The sequence below is a fragment of the Manis javanica genome, chromosome 9, assembly GCF_040802235.1.
Source record: "Manis javanica isolate MJ-LG chromosome 9, MJ_LKY, whole genome shotgun sequence".
Lineage (NCBI taxonomy): Eukaryota > Metazoa > Chordata > Mammalia > Pholidota > Manidae > Manis > Manis javanica.
In genome coordinates, this window is record NC_133164.1 from 123355904 (window position 1) to 123379062 (window position 23159).

Below are 23159 nucleotides of genomic sequence, written 5' to 3' on the forward strand. Positions count from 1 at the left end.
TTGTTCATTTGTTTTGTTTTTTAGATTCTACATAAAAATGAAATATTATAGTATTTTTTTTGTCATCCATGTTGCAAATGGCAAGATTTCATTCTTTTTTATGGCTGAGTGATATCCCACGGCACATATGAACCACATCTATGCTGTTTCATTATCTTGGCTATTGTAAATAATGCTGCAATACACATAGGGCGTACATATCTTTTCAAATTCGTGTTTTGTTTTCTTGGGGTAAATAACAGAAGTGAAATGACTGGTCATATGGTATTTCCATTTTTAATTTTGTGAGAAGCCTCCCTCTTGCTTTCCACAGCGTCTGCACCATTTCACATTCCTGCCAGCAGTGCTCCAGGGCCCCGGTTTGCCACATCCTCACTGACACCTGCTATCCCTTGTCTCGTTGCTATCGGCCACTCTGACCGGTGCGCGGTGGCGTCTCACTATTGTTTCGGTTTACAGTTCTCTGATGATGTGTGGCGTGGAGCATCTTCTCGTGGGCCTGCTGGCCATCTGTAGGGCTGCTTTGGTAGAATATCTGTTCAGATCCTAGGAAAATTAGTAACTTTAAAACGACTTGAATTTAATTGGCCAAAATGAAGTGAAATAGGGATTGCTAAATTTTAAATAGCTGATCAGCATAGCTTAAAAACAACGATGAGGACAGGGTGAAGGTGATTGGACTCCGTATGTCTATAGCTCTAATACGGTGTAGCTTTAGGCTGTATCTGTTTTTCTTTCTCACAGAAAATTATCCTTTAAAAATCTTATATATATTTCAGTTGGTACATTGTTTGCTACTGTTTTTTGAAAAACATTCACCTCCTTTCACAAGCCCTTTATTGAGATTCTCACCAAGTAATTTCTCTGCTCCCCAAAAGTTCTCAAAGGTACTGTATTCCTGAGGTGCAGGAGTTCAAGAAGATTCATTTGCTCCCTTTATATTTGAAACAAGTATTAAATGTGAAATTATTTCATTGCACTCTATTTTCATCATGTATCTTCAGATCCTGCTCAGAATTCTGAGTGTTCCTGAGCAGAAGTCTGAAGGAAACCTGATTTTAGATAACTACCATTTCCTTCCTCAGATGGATGCCCACTTGATTTTTATAATTATTGATGCCTGGTATTTTCACCAGGATAGGTATTTTCCTCCCTAATGCCTGAGTAGTCTTCAAAATTAAGTTGTGATTACAGAGAAACTTCATGATATTCAGGACAAATATTTCCTTTCAGTATAGTTGCTATTTTATGACATAGTAAAATAACATTTACAAATGAAAAACTCCCGTGCTAGAGGTACCCTGAGACTCCCTAAACATGGGACATGAACAGGTGAAATAGTGCACGCAGGCGTCCGTGCAGAGAAGGGTTGCTGCCCGATGGCCGCTCTGCCCCGTCTTCCTGCCCCCAACACGTTCCTTGCATGGCTGGGTCAGCCATGTCTCCCAGGACTTCACTCGGTTCCTCTGATCAGTTCTCTGCCCTATTCTGCTCAGCTGCTGTGATACAACACCGCACACGGGGCTTGTCGGCAACAGACATTCATGTCTCGCCGGTCTGGAGGCTGGACTTGCGAGGTCCAGGCAGGGACGATCCGGTGTCTGGGTCCGCTTCCTGCTCACAAAGAGCTGCCTTCTTGCAGGGTCCCCAGGGCAGAGCGGTAAGGGGCTCTCTGGGACTTCCTGGGTAAGGATGCTAATTCCACTGATGGGGGCTCTGCCCTCCTGACCTCAGGCTTCCCCAAGGCCCCACCTCCAAGACCGTCATCTTGGGGATTAGGTCTCAGCATGTTAGTTTTGGGGGGACATTGACGTCCAGACCAGGGCGCCTCCTTGGCAGTGAGAGCCCCCCTGCCCCGCCATGGCTTTGTGCTCAGACCCCTGCATTTGCTGCAGGTGAAATTTGCCAGCACCTCCATCCTGCATCCTCAGGCCTGAGGTCTGGCACCACGTCTGGGTAAATTCAGAACCACCCCTAAGCCCCTCGTGGGTGTGTGGATGGGGTGGGAAAGAGGGGAACTCTGCCTCCCTCTCTACCTTTCATGCCCACAGCCTTTTTATAGAACTGGCTGACGAGGGGTGGACGCAGCCCCGACGAGGAGTAGACCCAGGGTGTTTCTGGAGGTGCTGAGCCACCTGCCGTGGGAGTGCTGGCGTCCTGGTGCGTTCTCCTCACAGAGAGACAGCGTGTGCCTGATAAATAAAGTTCCAGTTCAGAGATGCTGGGATTCTCGTTTTTGAAGGCCAGGGCAGAGACAACGTGCTCATAAGATAAGTTTAGGAGGTTACCTTTTCCTACGCTTAGAACGCTCCTGAGGACTATTACTAAGTTTAAAATTCTCATTTTAAAACCTTACATGAGTGCACTTACATGGCTCATGTTCTTTTATGCTAATATGCAAAATGTGATTTGATCATGTTTGACTTTATGGGATTAACTTCAAGAAGAGAAAGTGCTTGGGGGCACTTGAAGGAACAGTATTAATGCACCTCAATGCCACCCCAGCCTCTGAGGTCTAACTTAATCATAGGATGTGTGTTATAGTCTCTTATGTAGACATCACCCATGACATCGGTGAAAATGGCAGAGCAGGGGCATCCAAAAATTCACCCCTCCATTAAACAATGAAAAACTGACACAAATTGTCAGAATCAAGCTTTTTCAGAATCAAACTGTGGGAAAGCCAAAACAAAGAGGGGCTCTTTTAAGCAGCAGGAGAGATGTGACTTGTCACACACAGCTCATCTTCAGTATGATTAATAGCTGGTTTCTCAACAAAACCATTAAAGTCAGAAGGCAGTGGGGCACTATATTCAAAGTGCTGACATTTCAGAATAACCCTGTCAACCAACAGTTCTCTATCTGGCAAGGCTGCACTTTAAAAATGAAGGAGAAATTAAGGCATTTCCAGATAAAGAAAAACTGGCGGCTAGCTGCCAGGAACTGCCCTTCGGGACAGGAGGGTCCCTCGGGTGAAAGGGAAGGGCACTGAGCCCTCATCCCGGGGTCACGAGGCTGGTGGTGTGGGAGGGATCTGGGGGCCTAGGAAGTTTCAGGGGTGCCTACGAGCATTTTCAGGGAAACATAGGGCATGTGCCAGTGGGGATGCTCTGCGGTATGATATGGGGGCTCTGGTTTTAAAGTCCCTTGAGCCGCAGCATTTCCCCCACTCCAGGAAGTCATATTCTGCAGCCTCGGCCTGTGCCACACGGCGGCCCACTTTCCTTTGTGGCCCATGGAACTGCCACTTACTGAACACTGTCCCAACCATGCTGTGTGCATGCCTAACAGTGCTGCGGGCACCAGGGCTCCCCCAGAAACGGAGCTGTGCACGCGCATGAAGGGATTACTATGAGTGCTCAGCTGGCGAGGTCACGGAGGCTGAGAAGCCCTGACCCCGGGGGAGCCGGGGGCAGGGCTCCAGCCTGAGTCCCGGGCCTGAGCCCCAGAAGTGCAGACGGCGTGAGTCCCAGGCAGAGCCCTCTGTGCCAGCCCAAAGGCGTCGGGGAGAGGGGGGCACTCTCTCTGACCCGCCTTCTTGCTCTCCTCAGCCCCTCGGTGACTGGATAAGGCAGCACCCGGGTGGCAGTCTGATTTACTCAGCCCACTGATTCAATGTCAGTCTGACCCAGACACACCCAGGAAAATGCTTAGTCAAGTGCCTGGGCGTCCCGTGGCCAGGTCACGCCCACACATGAAGTTAACCACTGCAAATACCCAAGGCAGTCATTGTGCAGGATTCTTTACATGAATCGTTTCCAGCCTAAGAGACCGTGGAATAAGGACCATTGCTCCATTTTGCAGTGGAGGAAACGGAGGTTCACAGAGATACGGTGACATGCCTGTGGCGCAGAAATGAGGGACAGGAGCAGGTCGGAATCAGTCTGTACGATGCAGCAATGCCTCCTGACGCCTGGGGGCAGCGTGCTGCTCCCTGTCACCGGGTCCCCCGGCTGGCCCGGGCTGGCCTGTGTTTGCATGTCCGTGGCATCTGGCGGTGCCGGGGCAGAGCAGAGCGCCTCATGTGTATTTAATTTGCAGTCAACAAAAGCCACCAAGGTCTCTTGAACATGAGAGCGGCTGGCTGAAGACAGAAGTGCAGGGAGTCAGGCTGGCAGTGTGACTGGGAGAGGGCTGGGGAGGCCTGGGGGGGGATGGCAGCCCCTGCCCACCGGAAGGTATGTCGGAGAACAGACCGCGATGGACAGGTTGGTGTGGGGCGAGCAGGGGCCCCCCTGGAGCGAACCCGCGGTGCACGTGCCCGGGTGCTCAGACTCCTGCCCCGGTGGGTCAGGAGACTCTCTTCTCCAGCTTCCTCGTTAGCCCGGAGCGCCGGCCAGGATGGTGATTCAGAGAGGGAGGCAGGGCCTCCGCGGTGGGGTGCCCTCTGCTAGACGGCCGCGCACAGCCTGCACACACCTCGCCGTCCCCCCGTCCCCCGGTGAGCAGGGTGCTGGTTCTCACCCCGCCGAAGCCCTGTGCCTGTGAGGGTGCCTTCTGCAGAGGTCTTGAGCATCTCGAAACACGATTTCACGTGAAAAAGAAACCTGCCAGGAAAGACCAGAGAAATTTGTTTTCATTTGTTCAGTTTTGCTCCTCTCTGAGCACCATCAGATATTTTTAGCTGTTTTCGAAAACAATGATTTCAAAACAAGTCAGAAGCCTTGCACACCTGGCTCCTCACACAAAATCTCGATTTTCTAAGCACACATCGCCGTGTCTGTTTCTGCCGTGTGCTTTATTCTGGCATGAATGGGGTCGTAGTTAGCATCTGACCTGTGAGGTGTGACTTGCCCCGCAGTGTGCGTTCAGCCATGTGACCTTAGCTGGCCCCTGGGCCTCTGCGGCCTTCACTTCTCATCTTCCAGCGGGGCTAATGACAGCGTCTGTGGCCAAGTGGCAGCGGCTGTGACGTCAGCACAGCCTGGAGGACGCCCGCTGGCTGCTGTCGTCCATGATGTCTGTCTCTACACCTGAGCATGGAGCATCTTTATTATCAGCAAGCTTGTGAATATACGTGCATGTGGACATATGCTGTGTACGTTCGTGAGTTCACTGGAGTGATTCTGGTCGTTACAATGACTGTCTCCTATGACAGCTTCCAGAAGGAGGACGTCAGAGAAGTATAGGTGTGGGAGGTCTGGAGGCGCACGCTTTTTCAGCAGTGGCACCGCACAGGCCTGTTGTTCGGGAAATGGCAGATCCTCTCCTAAGTCACTGAATCAGACTTTGCGTCCAGACCTCCGTCCGACTCACTGCCTGACACCCACCTGCTACAGGGACTCAGGTCATGCCGCCCTCCTCCAGTTGGACTGACATCTGTCTCCACATCGGATGGGCTTCGGCGGCTGGCATGTCATTAAATCTCAAAGAAAAACACTTAATTTCAAAGGAAAAAAATCCATGTCTGCGAACAATTAACGTTAATATATAATTTAAAACAAAATGAAAGCTGCTTGTGTGGCTTTTCATACCCTTCCTGCCCTGCAGATCCAGGAGTGTGAGTCAGGCAGCCTGACACCCCCCCCACCGCCCCACACGCACAACCAAGTGCAAACACACACATCATTTACCATGTCTACAGACATACTCACAGACACCACATACTGTACCTGTGCCACTCACATGGCCCCCACACATCTGGCACTGGTCTGGGGGCTGGTGGGGGGTGCAGGAAACTCGTTGGTGGCTGGCAAGAGGTTCTGGGAGCCCCGGCTGAGGAGCCCTTGGGAGGCAGCTTGTGCATCAGATAAACACATGGCTCCCGGGAGAGAATTGTTTGTTGTGCCTGTTTGTGAAGATGTTACATGGAAGACATGGCGTTTTCAGTTTGCAAACAGAATTAAAGGACAGAGAGAGATGCCCTTCATTCTGCGCCTTCAAGTTTGGAAGAACCAACTGCTCTGGCTCCCGAATGATATATTAGACTGAGACAGGCTTTGCAGCACAGGCAGCCAGTCGAATCTTCCAACTGATCAAATTGTTCCTGGGCAAAGATGAGACCAGCAAGCCCTGTTCACCAGAGCAGCTCAGGGCTCAGGGTCCATGACAGATGCCAGACTAAGGCTTCCTGCAGAAGCCAGGCAGCATGGTCTGTCTCCTGTGAGTCAGACAGGAAGGGGAAAGGGACGGATGTAAGGGCTGGAAGCAAAGCGGCCGAAGCAGTGGCCCTGAGGACAGGGCAGGGGTCTCTGGGGCACAGCCACAAGGGGTGTTGGGGCTGCGCTGCCTAAGGCATGCTCGCCAGGACGGGAACCTGCCTATCCCAAACCGAAATGACACTCGAGGCCCTGATTTCTTCAAGCAGGAAATGACCCAGATTTGCTGCATTGCCGGAAAGGGGGGTCTGGAGCAAGAGTGAGGATAATGCCTTGTTGGGCTGCCACCAGACACTGGGGGCATTCGCTGCCGCTTCAGTAACCATTTTTCCAGTGCGCAGTGGCTTAGCTGGAGGGAAACATGCTTTACCGGGAACATTTCCTAAGTCGCCTGCAGCATGGAAGAAATGTTTGGGTGGCGCCCAGGTTTCATGCCCAGGAAGGAAGACACTGCTTAACAGAGACATGAGATGGAGGCAGGGCCAGACTGGGTCCCGCTCTGGAGGACGAGATGGGACGGCACCGGTGGGGAGCCGGCAGCAGAGCCTGGGGACATGATATATGTAACTGGGACAGTTCCAGTGATGTGGAGCTTACTGAGAAATATATTTTCACCACGAAGCAAAGTATTCACTGAAACTTCGAGAATTACAACATGGTCCATGGCAACTAGATTTCTCATGGAAGCTGGTAAATTGTGCACCAGGAATTGCTTTCTTCCTTGTACCAAATGATGTGGCACGAATATATCAGTGCTTGCTCACCCATCGACTGTGACGGACATCGAGCACCGTATTTATGATGACAGCTTGTAACACTCTCCTGCTGTTTTCATCTTTAGCTGCTCAAAGTACATGGGAGGACAGATGATTATTTTCACAATTACAGTGTTCCCTGTGAGAAGGTCAAGAATGAATACTCCTTTGTCTTCATATTTACTTTCATGAAAAGTATTTCTAAGAAGGAATTTATAACAGGCAGGAGAAAATAAGTTAGAGATTGGATTCATGTGGATATTTAATCAGATTCCCCTCTTCATTCTCACGTTATAATGAGTTGTAGAAATTTCCATTCTTTGGAGATGATTTTCACTGGTCTGAAGGGAAACAAACTATATTTTAAAATAAGTCTTGAAACTGTTGGAATTTTAAAATGGCAATAGAATATATTTTCAGATTTCTAGGATATTGAGGAAGATTCTTGTAGATTTGAGTTTTTATTCAAACCATATGTAGATGGCTCCCATTTCTTTAAAACAGCAAAACAAAACAATCCCATTCTGTATATTCTGTATCAAGGGGTCGGCAGGGTGGGTTTCCACTGAGGCCTCTCTCCCCGGCCTGCAGACCGCCGCCTACTCACTGTCCTCACATGACCTTTCCTCTGAGTGCGTGGGAGAGAGAGCTGTGCGGTCTCTTCGTTTTGTTATAAGGACACCAGTCTATGGGGTCAGGACCCCGCACTATGACCCTATTTAATCTGAATCTCCCACTTAAGGACTTATCCCCAAACACAGTCACCTTGGGAGTTAGGGTCTCAACAAATGGACTGGATGGGGCACGATTCTGTCTGTACCAGGAGGCGCATCCTGCTGAGAGTGTCCCACAGGTAGGGAGTCTCTCCGTGAGTAAATACAACCAGGAAGTCCAGTTGGCATGTTTACGAGGACATGTGGGCAGGTTGTTTCTCTGCAGGTGTGGATAGAGAAGGAAGGATGCATCACAGACCAGGGCCAGGTCTTTCCTTCCCAACTCACCTGTACAAACATCCCCCCCTCAGGCTGGGAACGTTGACCTGCTGAGTGGGTCATCGGTTCACGGGGCTGAGACAGGTTTGCTGAGCACCTGTTATGTTTCAGGCTCTGTGCTAAAAATAATGCTGGCAGATGATAAGGCCGACAAAGCTACTGCCTGGGCCCTTGAATTCATCTGGAACCAGAATAATTTTGGAAAGTTCTTTGAAAGATTTTAATTCTGTAACCTCATTTTAAAGGTTACCTAGGTTCCCATGATTTTCTAGGCTACAGTACATTTAAATTCCTTAATTCCTTTTGGTACACATTTATGTTGGTTCCAAGTTTTCATTAACACAGCAGAAATGCACTGAGCATATACTCCAAGCTTTTGGGATGACTTTCTAGAAGTGAAATCACTGATCATTGGTAGACAAAACTCAAAGATCTTCAATAAGGATATATTGCTCAGTTATTCTCCAGAATTTTACACACCACATTTTGTTTAATAACGAGATGTAGTAATGTAACTTAGTAATTAAAAAAAAATTATTATCTTAACATTATTTATTGAACATTCTACCACTAGTGATTTGTAATGAAACATCCACTTCTTTAAATTTCCTGGTTCTTTGACATTGAAGATGCTCACGTACACAACAGTCATAATCTTCCCTTTATAATCAGATCACATATTTCGAGACTGGAGGTTTGGATGAGCGCTTTAAATGAAGAGAAAAGTATCGCATAGTTCTGACTCGTCAGGGTGTGGGACAGGCGTAGGCTCCATCCCTTCTGCGATCAGCATCTGCCTGCAGTTTCAGCCCGACCTGTGTCTCGCTTGCCAGGACTCCTTTCATGGTCTGGGTCCCAGGTTGGGCATTTATAAGTCATTTTGGATTTTTCCAATTAACTTTTCAGATGTATTTGTTCTACTTCACCAGCTCTCCAAATATATAATCATTTGTGTTGTTTTTGCTTGTCAGCCTCCCTGTAGTTAAGGAGTTTTATAGAAGGAATTAGCAAGAACAGACAGAAATGAGTATGACTATGACCGTGATCACTTGAACTTTGTCAATTGGCCGTAACTTTGACATGACTGGAATATTCCAGTCCAACCCCTGCCTCTGCAGTTGGCTGCTACCTTTGCTCGCTGTCATGTCCACAGAGCTCCTCTGGGGTAAGTGTACACTCAAGAAAACATTGCAGCTGTAACCCTGTTCTTTTGCAAACATGAAAGATCATCTAGGCAAAACTCCAGGTTATTTCCTGGGGAGCTTTTCCTGATACTTTGCATTCATTTATCCAGTCAGTAACTTGCTGGACACTTACTAATTTCTAGAAGTGGAGACAGTCACCAGAGGGACGAGGACAGGTGGGGCCCAGGTTTGTGTCTTTGTGATGAACAGACATGTACACAGACAGTGCACACATGACCGGTGTTACTGGAGCTGAAGGGTCGGAGCAGTCTCACCACCGTCATTTTTAAGAATTGGTGGGAATGAGGTCATCCTCTTCTTGAGCACTCCACTTCGGTTCTCAAGGGTGATTTTTCACAAGGTGTTGGTAGAATTTTATAATTCCAACTGGAATGTCTGGAAACATTTTCTTTATTACTTTAGTAAAACTTTGCTACTTCCCTTGTGTGAATTTCTCTCTTCCAGAGTTAACTGGAAAACAAGGTTTGAAACCTTCCAAGTACTGCGGGGCTCACTCAGCGCGCGTACAGCACCAGTAACATGGCCCCATGAACACTCAACGTGAGGAAGGTTGGGTGTTAGACATATTTTAAAATATTAAGGAAAAATTACCACCACCCTCCTTAAGCATCTCCTCGGGCAGATAGGTCCCCCTGGTCCAGGCTCGGTGAAGTGCTGTGTGGGACCCCAACACCCTTCCGGGACCCCGACACCCTCCCAGGACCCCGACACCCTCCCGGGACCCCAAGCACAAGCTCGCCAGGTCCCCACCCGGTGAAGGCAGGTGAGGAACAGCTGTCAGCAGGAACTAGTTTTCTTTGAAGTTGCCCCAGCTACATCCAAACAGCACTGCTTTTGATGAAACTGGAAGCGACCATCAAAGCCTTTCAATCAAAGGCTGTTTTCCTGAAAAATAAAAACATTCTCTTGCGTAGCTTCACATTAAAACAGAATAGAAGTGAGACTGTTCCTACTTTTGCAGCAGAGGCTGCTCATTCCTGGTATCTGATTCATTTGAAGAAATAAAATAATGAGAGAAGTGTGGGGAAAAATCATGGAAGGTTAGCCAAATAAGACTTTAGAGGCCATAGAGTTAAAGATTTTCAAGTTTTAAGATGAAGGAAATAGGGCTTTCGGAGGTCAAGGAAGTCGCCCAGGGCCACGTAGGCGTGCGGCTCATAGGCGCGGCCAGGACTCCCCTCCTGCGCTGTCTCTCCATGGAGTGTTTTGGGTGAAAGCTCGCCAAAGCCTACCGATGGAAGGGAAAACCGCTTTCCTCACTGCTATCATGTTCACCCTCAATTTATTTGTTCATTATTACAACACTGGCCTTTCCAAAACCATTAGTAGAGTTGGAATGTTATTAAGTCCTTCTTCAACTGAGCGTTCTTGGTTTTTAGATGACGTCTTCAAATATTTAAAATTATCTGCGGTACAATATATTGCACCAAATCATGTAAATTGGACAATTTATGAAGTAGAATTACTGGCTTGATTCAATTCTGATTGTGAGTTCTCTCATTTCTCTGTAAAATAACTATTATTTCACAGAAAAAGCTGGACATTTGAAATGCTACTAAAAGCTAATAGACATCCTGGTGTCCAGGTCCAGGAGGAACCTTTATTTGCTACAAACGACTAGCTTGATAGAAATGCAAGGAGGCCTTCATTCATTGCATTGTTCGGTTTCACCGTGTGAAGCAGGCCCTGTCTGATGACTGGGGTGAGGCGCGGCCTCCCCTGACCCCCAGGGCTTTCGTGGGCTGGAGGACGGGCATTCTTAGCAGGATGTTCTTCTGTCGCCGACGGAGGTTATACAACCCTCTATACCCTTTCAGAGATAATAAATCCAAGAAAACAACCGGATGGGACAAAAGGAGAAAATCACAAGTCCTTTTCTCAAAAATTCTGAGAAACTAGAAGCCTTAATAGAATGTCAGAAGACCTTTTCTATAGGAGAAAAGCATTAGAAATAGGTGACTAAATTAAAAAGACAATACTATAAGCTACAGAGGGAGATGGAAGTGACAAAGGAATAGAAGAAAACTAAAATGCTGTCACAAGAATTAAAATACTATTGGGTACATGTAATGCTCTGGAAATTGGATGTGGAAAGAAATTTGAGAAACTCTCATAAAATAATAAAGAGTTAAAAACTGTGAGAGCCAAATGCTAAGAGTGGAGATCCAAGTGTAGAAATCTAAGGGTCTTCCCCTAGGAGAAACGATGACAAAAAGAACAGAAACAATTATCCAAGAATTAATGGAAGACAAATTTTTGATCTAGAGGAAACCTTAGAATTAAATGGGTTTTCTGTATTCCAGGAAATATCAATAAAAAGAAACTGACACCTACAAAAATAGCAAATTTTTTTGATTTAAAAAATAATGGAAATTTATATTAAGTTCCAAAGAACAAAGAATGAAGCATCTGTTGGGCCCTGGACCTCGAGCCTGACTCAGTTTCCCAGCTTACCTCAGACACAAGGTGCATCTAGTATCACTTGGATTCCACACTCAAGCCTGCCTCGTGGAGAGTCGGGGCACAGAGTGCTGAGAAGCCTGGTATTATTGTAGGGCCACCCTTTAAAATATACTTTTAACTCCGTTAATTTAACAAAGCAGCTTCTACCACAAGTTCATTTTCTAAGTTGAATGTAATAAGATTCTATTCTTTTAGCAATGTGCCTTGCTGTGACGTGGAAGGATGGACAGTTCCATAAGAACTTCTTGAATCTGAAGCCTGTGACGGGCAATGACAAAGCTGACAGGTAACAGATTCCTGGGGAGAGTCGACCCCACTGAGTCCAGAGGCTCCCCTCCAGAGGGCCAGGACATGAGCAAGCCACCAGCTCCTCTTGGGACTCTCTGGGGGACCTAGGGGGGCAGGCCGGTCCCTGACGCCAACTCCCCGTGGGATACAGGCCAGTCACTTGGCATCTCAGGGCTTCACACACTTGAGGAGTAAGGATGCAATCCCCAAATTCTCCCCAGCTTGAAAATTGTAGGACTTTATGATTTATTTACTGGAATATGAATAAAATTCTCAGAAGAGAGGTGCCCTGAATATGGCTTTATTTTGTTACTCACTTTTTGACAAATACACTTGAGCATTTAATTTTGCTCTAATAACATGAATCATGATTTGATGGTCCAGGACTCAGAAAGACCAATATTATTAGATTTCAAAAGATCTGGTAGCAGCCCCTGTTGAGTATCTCTATTTTTTATTATACCCTTATTCATCTAAGAGCTTCTTTCTTGCCATAAGGCATATGCCCACATGATTACTTTATGAATAAAAACTAAGTTAAGATGTAAATAAACTGTAGCTAGACCCCCTCGGATACATTAGTTTGCATAATTATGAAATTCTAACATATTTTACCAATTATTTTTTACATTTTAAGTTTCTACAGTTGCTTTGGGTGAATATTCAATTTCTGTATTCCGTATTCCTCAAGGTTTTGCATATTGCAACATATTAGCTCTATTTTGTGTACAATAATACAATAACCAGGGTGACAATCAATTACAAAAGCGATTGTGAATAAAGTATCAATTTGTCCCCAGCAGATTTTTAGAGTGTTTTCCTTCATTTTTAGAGAGTTATTTTTTCTTTGCTGTCTGTGTCACTGCTGAGTCCTCTGGCTCCACGGTTCACTGTCCCCTGGGAAGCTCAGGGTTGGCCCATACTGAGGGCGCTGCTGTGGCCCTGGCTGGGCCCCCAGGAGCTCCAGCAGAGCGGGTCTGAGGCCCTGCGGAGAAGGGAAAGGAGGAAAGCGAAGGATTCAGGGTCCTGACGTCCTCCGCGGCCCCCGAGGGACTTCTCCCAGCTGTGCACGCCGGGTGCTGTTCCCTCCGTCACGACAGGCCTGTCCCGTCACGATTGGAAGGGGCGCGTGGGGCTTCTAAAACCCAGGGACTCCCCGTGGCCGGCTTGCCAGAAACCCTTTTGCGTTTGTCAAAGCCGGCGTGGTTTGTTTAGTGGTGAGTTTGCCCGAGCAGGTTTGCCGGAACATGAACTGCTAGTTGGTTCATAGGAAATGAAGCACAACCAAAACGAAGCACAACCTGAAAGGTACACCTGAAACCTGAAGCGTCTCAAAGGTGCACAGGGTAGGTGCTTGGTCTGTTGGGATTCTGAGACGCTGCAGTGAAGACACCAGGATAGGCTGGCGTGTCCCAGCCGTCTGCCCACAGAACGCTGCACGGAGGGGTCCGACGGCTCCGGGCAGCCAGCCCCAGCGAGGCCCCAGGCACTGGTGCTTCGGACTGACCTCAACTTACTCCTCAGAGTAAACCATCTTCGGTGTCCCGAGAAAGTGCCACATCATATTAGATGCAACATTGCTTTCTTTGCGGCTGGGAACATTTTTAGCATCAAGACCGTATTTGGAACCTAAGTCATATTATGTTGAAACAGCACTCAAAGTAAATGGTTTTCACTCTCAAAGATTCCGTAGTTGTACAAGTAAGAAAACATGCTGTTCAAAGACAGTGCATTTCTGTTCTATGCGCTGATATTAGATCATGTTATTTTCTCCTGCGATTATTTCTGGTGACTTCATTAAACGTATGAATGGCTGTCATGTAATCATTGAAGTAAGACAATTATAGGTAGGGACAATTAAATAGGAAAATTGAAAACTGTCCTTAGTTATATTATCAGTGCTTTTTGGTCTGCTTTTCTAGTTAGCAGAATTTTTTTTTTATCATATTGCTATGTCTTTAGTGCATGCATACTGTGGTGTCCCTTCAGACTGGTTTACCATAGTTAACGCAGTCAATTCCTTCCTATCTAGATTTTTTTTGTAAACAAAACTACAGTGACATGAGCTCCAACTAAATCTTTGATCAAATGCTTGCTTTTCACCTTAGGGAAAATAAAGAAGCAATGGGCTCACATTTATGTATATTTAATATTAATGTATTTTGTTTTATATTTCTTTCTTGATTCTCACATCTCTCCTTTTCTACTGACATGTGACTCTAGAATGTGACATTAACCTTTAAAAAGTAAGAGTCTCAACTGACCATTGTGAGTTCTGAGAATTCTAGTGAAATCCTAATGGTTTTGAGAATAGGCGAAGGAGGATATTGCTCATTTCTAAATAAAGAAGCTCTAACAATGTCTCAGTCATGACACTCATGGATTCTTAGCAATAATCATTTTGTGTCTAAGCTTACATACACCCATGTACCATAGCAACTCAATTTGATGAATTTCACTACATACCCGTGTGCCAGGTCCCTTTCCTTTCTCACTGGGGGCACAATGGAAAGAATTTTGCATCTGGAGTCAGAGCTGCAGTTATGAGTTTGGCCCTGACACTGGGATCCCTGAACCTGATGCAGGCAGCCTCTGAGCACCGTGCCAGGTGACAGTCCACTGCAGCCCCGGGAAGCTGGGGAGCAGGGCAGCTGGCATGTGGCTTCAGTGCAGTGCATCTGATCTAGGACTTTGGGCCTCCCCCGCTGTAAGAGAACAGACCTGTGCTGCTTAAGCTGTTGTGTTTGGGGAGACCGTCACCGCAGCCATGAATGACTCTGTCCCCAAGCTCCAGGCCACTGACATCCTAATGACCCTATCCCGTAGTGAAGCATTTCTTGGTGCTTGTAAACAACATCAAGGACACCACCCTGTTCACTAATTAGGTGTTAGTCCGACATGCCATCAATGTTACCGTTTCGTGAGTGGCCTTGTGGGTCAGCTATCTGACGGCTTTGTTCCAAGGTTTTCTGGAGGCAGGGGTGGGGCTGAGCCTGACCACCGTTACAACACTCCCGCACTGTGGAGAGAAGATTTGCATCATTTCTTGTAGGTGAAACAGGAGACATCAACCAGGCAGGGACACTTCTGCACTGTGCCCACAGCAAGTATCTCTGTGTTCTGGGGCCAGCTTCACTGGGACAGGCTGCAGGTGGTGGACCCTTCCTGGTCTCACCCCAACAGTGCAGGGAGCAGGTGGCTCATGTGCTCGACCTGAGCTCTTGTCTCTTCTTTCTTCTTCCCTTTATTGGTTTGGAAGATTGTTCATCACAGAGCAGAGGGACCTTGTCAGTGAGATACCGACAGCTCAATGTTCAAGTTCACAGAAAATCTGGCTTGCACTTCACCATAAGAGCTGACATTTGAAGTTTTTTGTGTTTCCAGAAGGGTGCATGCTTCACATGAAGTCTTTCTGCTGGGCTCAGATAAAACCTCTGAAGAAAAACCACAACCGTTACTCACGACATGCCCACTGGAAGGCGAGCAGGGTGCTTAAAACAGTCCTCAATGTATTTTGCTTGAATCTCAACCAATACGTATTTATTAAACCACTATGCCTGGCAGAATGCCAGCCGCCTCCTTTGATTACATGCTGATTTCTAATGAGGGAAGGTGCAGATATTTCCATGACTTAAAACAATATGCAGTCCGTTACCCATTGTCCTTGACGATGGAGAGACATCATAGATCAGTGCGCAGTGTTTTATTAGGGGAAAGTCTGATTGTTTGACAAGTGGTGATAAACCCTTTTTATCTACTCAGTGGGAATGTCTATCCTTTGCAGACAAATGTGATTAAATAAACTCTTTGGTAAATGCTGTGGCTTGACCACAGACACGAGGCAAACTGCAAGTGTATCCAAATATACACAAAAAAAAATTGCCATGAAAGTCTGGGACAGGAATTTTATTTCCATAAAAGAACAAAAGGAAATAACAAGCACCAAACTGCGGAAAGTGCGTGAAATGCTTAGAAAATGAAACGCAAGGTGCTGTTTAGCTTTTAAATACTGCCAAGGACATGTGTAAAAGATCAGTACCTGACAGGGAGCACAGAGCCTCTGCACTTTGCTTCCTTCCAAAAGGAGACCCGCCTGGCCGGGTGAACCGCCCTCAGAAGCGAGATGCACCTTCTGGTCTGGGAAGGGAGGGGTCTTCCTCCGAGGTGCAGCTCCTGCAGGGATGGGCAGGGACAGGAAAGGATGTCTGAGGGGAAGCTGGACCCTTGGGGCGCCGAGGGGCAGGGGATGTGGTGGGAGGGCAGAGGCTTGTGGGGGATGGGCAGGAGTTGCTTCTGGGCCAGCCTTGGGGGCTCCGCATCTGATGTGGAGCTTGCAGCAGAGGCATGGGAGGAACCTTCGGTCCTGCACCACACAGGTCTGCCTAGGGGGTCTCGCACTGCAGCATATGCACACGGGAGGGCACGCTTCCCCATTGCTCAGTGAGGAGATGGTGTGGCAGGACCTGCTAAGTCACTGGGGGCCACGCACGGCTGTCCTGGGCGAGGGGTCCTTTGGGGACCTTCTAGAAAGAGCAGAGCAGGTGTGCAAGGAGCTCAGAACCAGGCCTCAGAACTGGGAACCTGCAGGAACTCTGTGTCTGATTGCAGGAAGGGCTGCTGCAGGGTGGGAGCAGGATGGGCCTGCGCCCAGGGTGTGAGCTCTTCATGAAGCCCAGGAGGATCGTGTCCCGCTGGGAGCCCCGACCCCGCACCCCAGCGTTTCCTCTGCCTGGCCCGGGTCTGGATGGGGCTCTGGCCTGGAGGGGGTCTGGGGTTGGAGGAGACTGTGCAAAGTGGGTCTCCAGGGTGGAAGGGCTGAGAGCAGTGGGGGGCACCAGGGTGCAGGCACGTGGCTGCCAGGGAACTGTCATCTCCAGCAGGGAGCAGTCAGCAGCTCCAGGGCAGAGGCCACCGCTGTGCCCATGGGAAAGCGCAGACCCTGCTCTGGCCTGCCGTGACTGTGGCCGCCGTGACAGCACTGACTGGGGGCAGGTGGGGGCGATCCTGCTGGGTGACCCTGCCCCCCACAGCCCCCTGCATCCTGAGGTGTCTGGACTTCACAGGCTTCCCACTGAGGTGCTGACAGTGCAGGACCCCAGCCCCACACAGGGCGTGGCAGGGCCTGGTGGGGGTGTCTGCTCCACCCCAGAAGTCCAGACTGCCTGCCACCATACAGCAGTAACAACGGTGAAGTCACCTACTGCCCGCCCCACGCATCACTGACCAGAACTGAATTCTGGTGCTGGGAGGACTGCCGAGGCACCAGTTCCCAAGGCGTCCAGGCCCCGGAGGTCCAGCCCAGCAAGGGGTCTGGGCCTGGCGGCTCTCCCGGACAGAGGTCCACAGGGCACAGTGCCCAGGAGGCACAGCAGCGGGCCTTCCCGCCCTCCTTCAGGACCTCCTGAGTGCGTGGCCCTGTCTGCTCGGCGTGTTTGCGTGGAATGTGAACTTCTCCATACCCTGTGGACGAAGAAGACAGGATATTATCTTTCTCTTTAGATAAGGAGGCTGAGATTCAGAGACATCAAGTGACTCAACCATGAAAACAGAGCGAAGCAGAAAGGAAATGCCTGCAAGCCCCTGTGCCTTCCTGCTCCCAGCCCAGCGCGCCTCCCCCGCAGGCTGCTGCGGTCCTTGGGCCAGGCCCCTCTGGGTCTGTCCTGCACCCCGGCCTCAGCTCTGCCCCCCGGGAAGCAGCAAGCATGCGCCTGCGTGTGCCCGCCTATGGAGAGGCTGCAGAGAGCAGAGACGGGCTGCAGAGCGTCACCAGGGAGCGGCTCCCCGTGGCTGTCTGCCCCGTGCTCTGTGCCAGCAGGACCCTGCCGCCCGGGGATGGCTTTCACACGTTCCCTGCCACACTCGGCATTTGTGGGGCATATGGCTGAGGGCTGGTGTCTCTTTGGCTCTGACATGTCCCTGTCAATCATGTCAGTCATGCTCTAGGCCTGCAGCTGGGAGGCCAGGTTCGGTGGACGAGGACATCCGGGCAGCCGCAGACATTCAGGGCGTTGGCCCAGGACTCCAGGCCCCAGCTGGCGGTGCAGGGCACTCCCCTGGGCCGGGCTGCAGAGGGGGACGTCCAAGCCGCCGCTGCTGTCTCACCTTGGTGCACACTCTGCTTTCTTTAATAAAAATGATGCTCTTAATCCTTTCTCTGTTTCTGTGCACGGTCGATCCCTTCCCAGCCTGTTTCTTACCATTTCTAGTCCGTCTTCCTCCAGGCTGTGCTCCAGTGTCTCACCCAGACTTGGAGTGAATAACGAAGAAAGTGCAGATTCCCTGGAGCACCCCCAGCCCTCACAGGTCAGAGCTCTGTGCGGTCACGGGGACCCGCCTCCCGCACTGGACTAGGAAGCAGTACACTGCCATTCGCTGCCTTGTGCACAGGCATCTGTGTGTGCGGGTGGTCCTCACGCACCAGTGTCTGCTTTGCTCCTCTGGCAACGCTCTTCAAGCCTGTGTCCCCCTCAATTTCAAAGCTTCTGGTTGTAATCTCTGGATTGTTGAATCGTGCTGGAAGATTAATGCTGCTCAGGCCTTATGATTCATTATTAGTTGCGTGAACTGACTGATCCCAACCCGCTTTTCCCCCTGGATGTTGTTTCTCAGATGGTTCTGACTCAAACTCCGTGAAGGCAGCCTCACTCCTGTCACACCACCCTGCCCCAGTTTGAGCTTCTAAGAGGTTGTCGCTGGTTGATGGTTCTGGACTCAAAGTCCCGATTCCTTAATATGGCTTTCGATGGCTCCTTGTGGTAAGCTCTGGCCTATAAACCTAAGTGCACATGATATGTAAGATCGGCTTTTTCATGTCAACTTAATTGGTGCTGGCCCCCTCCCAGCTCTGGTCCAACCCTACTCAGCAGGCAGGAGTCACTCCTGGCCCATTCTTGGGGCTCTGCCAGAAAGAAGTTGAGGGGCTGAGTGTCATGCAATGTAACTTGTCATTGGTCATCTGGCCACACTGATGTCCACTAAGCAGGTACCAGTGTCCCCAGCCCATGTGATGAGCAGGTGCCAGTGCCCCCAGCCCATGTGACCCTCTCATGTGAGGTATGAGTTGATTAATTGACACTGGGATCTAGAGTCTGGAGTCAACTTTCCTGAGACATGTCTGTCATCTACACAGGACCTTCCAAGAAGTGGATTCAACTCCCAGTGCCCAGGGGGCCAACAGACAATTCCTACACTGTATCCAGAAATCTCTTGACTAGTTTCTCTGGTATTTTTTCCAGAAGTAATTCATTCTTCCTGAACGCTGGACAGTTTCAGACTATAACTTCTCCCAGGCAAGGAAGCACAGAACCTACAAATTATTTGGATTGAGAAAGAGGGAAAATAGGAGGAACAAGAAAATTAGTATCTCAAGAAGCTATCTCCTTGCCTGGGCTGCCCTTGTGTCTCTGTCGAAGACTGCCTCCCCTTTCCCAGAGGACGGCCTCCCCTCAGTCAATTTTGAGTGAACCCAGGCCAGGGGCAATTCATGGTTGTGTTACACCTGCATGGGCAGTGGTTTTTCTATTGCTTTTTTTGCTTATTTGACAACATAAAAAAGATTTTGTCAAAAATTTTACAAACAAAACAAAACACCAAACAAGCTAGAGAAAATTTCCAGAAATGTAACGGACACTGGGTTCACAACCTTAAACAACAGGTGTATGTAACTTTTCAGGAAAGGTTCTACATCAGTGATTCACAGGAAGTGGAAATGTGTAATAAGTGACCAGTAAGACTTTCTTTAATGATACCAAAAGCAATACTGGTCCACTGTAAACTGACAGAGAGGAAAAGCTAGGCTAATAGCCCCAATCAGGGTGCAGCGATACAGCCATTCCTTACATTGCTGGAGGAAGAATAAATGCTGTGACTCTTTCCTAAAGTGGTTTTACAATATTGCCAAGACACACAGAGATAGTCATATCCTATGATTCAATAACGGCACCTCCAAAAACATATCCTAAGGAAATTTTTGAGATGCAGACAATAACTTATGGATGAACATTTTTATTCCGGTGATATTAAGTATATTGAAAAATTGTAGGTGATATAGGTAATGTAGAGACTAGTTAATACATTTGTGGATATCCTCACAAAGGAATATTCATAACCAATGAAAGAAATTATTTAAAAGAAGAAAATGCTTATGAAAAAATTGAGTTCGAAAAGGAAAAAAAGTTGCACAAACAGTATGATTCAATTATCTATGAAAAAAGAAGCATTTTTAAAAAGCTATGTAAAACATAAGAAATGTTAGCCACCATTATCTCTAGGCTATGGGATTATGGATGACTTTAATCTCTTATTTATGGTTATTTAATCATTTTCTTCAGGGAATATACATAAGGCTTATTTTAAAAAATTACATGTGCTTTTAAATCACACAGCCTCCAAGGCCCACCCTCTGCCCGGAAGTCATTACCTCTGCAGTCTGGCGTGTGCACTCCCGCCGGTTCACTTCTCTATGCAGTTGGCACATTAAAACCTGAAACAGGCCTGCAAACATCAGTTTGGTCAGTTATTTTTTCATGTGGTTGATATCAGGCCATCCCTTACATCATGTGTTTCCAAATATCCTGAAGATATTTTTTTGCCATGGCATGCAATGCAATTCATTTCATCTTTCCTTTTTTGACATGAGAAGTTGGTCTTTAATCGTAAACACTTTGGCACGATTCATTCATCCAGCCGGCTGACAAACGAATGCGTCTCTTCCGCTGGCTCCGCAGCCTTCCGCGGCCCCCGGCGCGGCCCAACGGCGGCGCTTCCATAGCCGCCCCCGGCTCCCTCCTGTAGGTCCGAGCATCTCAGGACCCGAGTCCTCAGCCTTTCCTCCCGCGCCCTCGTCCCCTGGGTGGCGCCCCGGGGCCGGGCTGTGTCCCCGCCCCCAGTCGCCGGAGTGGGCCTGCCACGTGGAGCCGCGGGTCCCAGGGGCCCTGGGCGCGCTCTCACTGCCCTCTGATCACAGAGGTGGCGGGTCGCAGGGCTCAGCCAGCCTGCGCGTGGGGGCCCCCTGCTCTCCGCCATTCCCTGGCCTCGCCGGCGAGGGCCTTAGGGGCAGGCGTGCTGCACAGATGCAGCCACGCGGCGGGCAGAATGGCGCGAGCCTCCTGGTCGCAGCCACACGAGTGAGTTTTCTATGAGGGGCCTGGATGGGCCTGCAAGGACCCCTGTGGGCCAGGGAGCCATGCGGGGCACAGCTGCCAGGGCTGGGCGGCCTGGCGCGTCTCTCCAGGCCTCCAAAACGAAGCCCTCTGACCTCGCCCGGGAAAAGTCACTTCTCACGTGTATTATGGTGATTGACAGCCCCTGGTGCTGGGAAAGCCGTTTTGGGGTCTGTAGGAGCTCCGCCACCCTCCTGAGGGTGCATTCCCGGCTCCAGTGACTCGAACATAGGCTGGCACTTCCAGGGCGTGCAGACCAACACTGAGCCTGGCACACAGTCATCACTCCGTCTCTCTGCTTAAGTATCCGAGGATAAACCGCAGCGACCCGGCCAGGCTCACGGTGCCTCCCTGCCGGTGTTCCCGGGACACGCTGCCCCTGCTGCCAGCTTCTCAGGCTGACCTGCCCGTCATCCCAGCCGGGACCCTTTCCCTGTAGGTGCCACCCCCCAGCTCCCATCGGCTCCTCTCTGAAGTGTCGCCCCGGCCCGCCCACCGCTCTCCCTCCCTGCCCTCCGCCCGCTCCCAGCCGCGACACCTGGACCTCGGCAACCACATGTCTGCTGCTGCGCCGTCTGTTCTCGCTGTTCATGATCCGTGTCCCGGGAGCGGCCAGCTCCCCCCGTTGACCATCTTCAGTGTGAATCTATATGGATTTATAGGTTGTCTTTCCATGTTTTTACATGGACCTGTTCTTGGATATTAAATGTTTCTACCCATTCTATCCCTCACGTTGTAATTTTGGAGCCAGCTTTTGTAGTAGGGAAGCTTTACATTTTTATATGGTTGAATCTGCCCATCTTTTCTGTGCTGTTCGCCCCAGCACTTCTGCAGTTTGTTTTGCATCTTGTACATTGAGTTCTTCAATCCATTTTAATTGATCTCCAAGACGAAGCCACTAATGTAATGAGCCCCCTGTGACTCTCTGTCTCTGAGTCTCTTTATTCTAAATTTTAAGTTACTGGGAAAGAAAATCTGATTGACTCAATTTTATTATCAGTCATGCTGCACTGCAGAAGGCGGGCCGGGCTGGCTGCACCCACTCTGCGCTCTGCTGCCCCTGCAGAGGGAGACTGACGGGGGGAGGCAGCCATGGACTGTCCACTGCAAGATGGAGCCTTCCATTTCTGGTCATAATTTCATACATTCTGCATCTCTTCCTGCTGGCTCTTGAAAAATGAGAAAATGCAAGGGAGAAGTACCCTTGCTGCACTACAGGAAAAGACTGAAATCTGTACCAGTGAGCCCCGATTTAGCCATTGTTTCTGTTGTAATCATCCAAGCTTTTAACGTTATAAAAATAGCCTAGAAGAGATATTTGAAGATAGACTTTCTGTCCTATCTGTGAACTATTACCATGACTATTACTGTTAAATCTAGACAATGAGAGGAAAGGCCATTTGCATTTGAAAGCCTTGAAATTAGTAGTGAGATGTTTTCATCATAGAAGACATGTCAGGAGGGACCATAAGAAATTGGAGCTTTAGGTATGTTCTTGCCCTGTTGCAGCTTTCAGCTTGCTGAGTGCCCTTGACCAGCCACCGTGAAACCCTACTGGCGGAGCCGGTGCTGTGGCTCACTCTCCAGGGGCGCGGTGGAGGCGGCCCCCTCTCCTACTCGCCGATGAACCGGCGGACCAGGGCGCTGGATCTGCTGTGGCCCAAACTGCAAGCACAACGACCTGTTCATTCCAGAGGCCTGGGTTTCGACCTTCGCTGCACTTTTTCACATGATCAATAGATAGATAACCGGGTCCAAATCCTGCCTGTCATAGTTCCAATAAGGATTTCTATTTTTCCTTATGAAGACTTTAAAATCATTCCAAGAAATCCAGACAGCTAGGCAATTTTTTTTGTTTTTAGTTTTCTTTTATAAACAAAGAAACAAAAATCCATTTTTTCCCTGTGTGTTATTCAAATGGATGTTTGTAGATCAAGTGGAAGACACCCTTGAAAATGCGATTTCATTGTGAATATATTTAACTTCAGTGACAAGAAACTATTCTGTGATGCACGTTGCCTAAGGGCACATGGAGGGGCCGGCATTCCTCACCCCTGCCTGCCTCCCCATGGCCGCCCTCCCCACGCCCACTCCACTCCTCCTCACACAGGGCTTCACCCCACTGACCTTTCCCTGTTATGCTGACCTGGTTCTCAAGCCGGTCTCGCTTGCTGGTCCGTCCCCTGCAATATTCTGC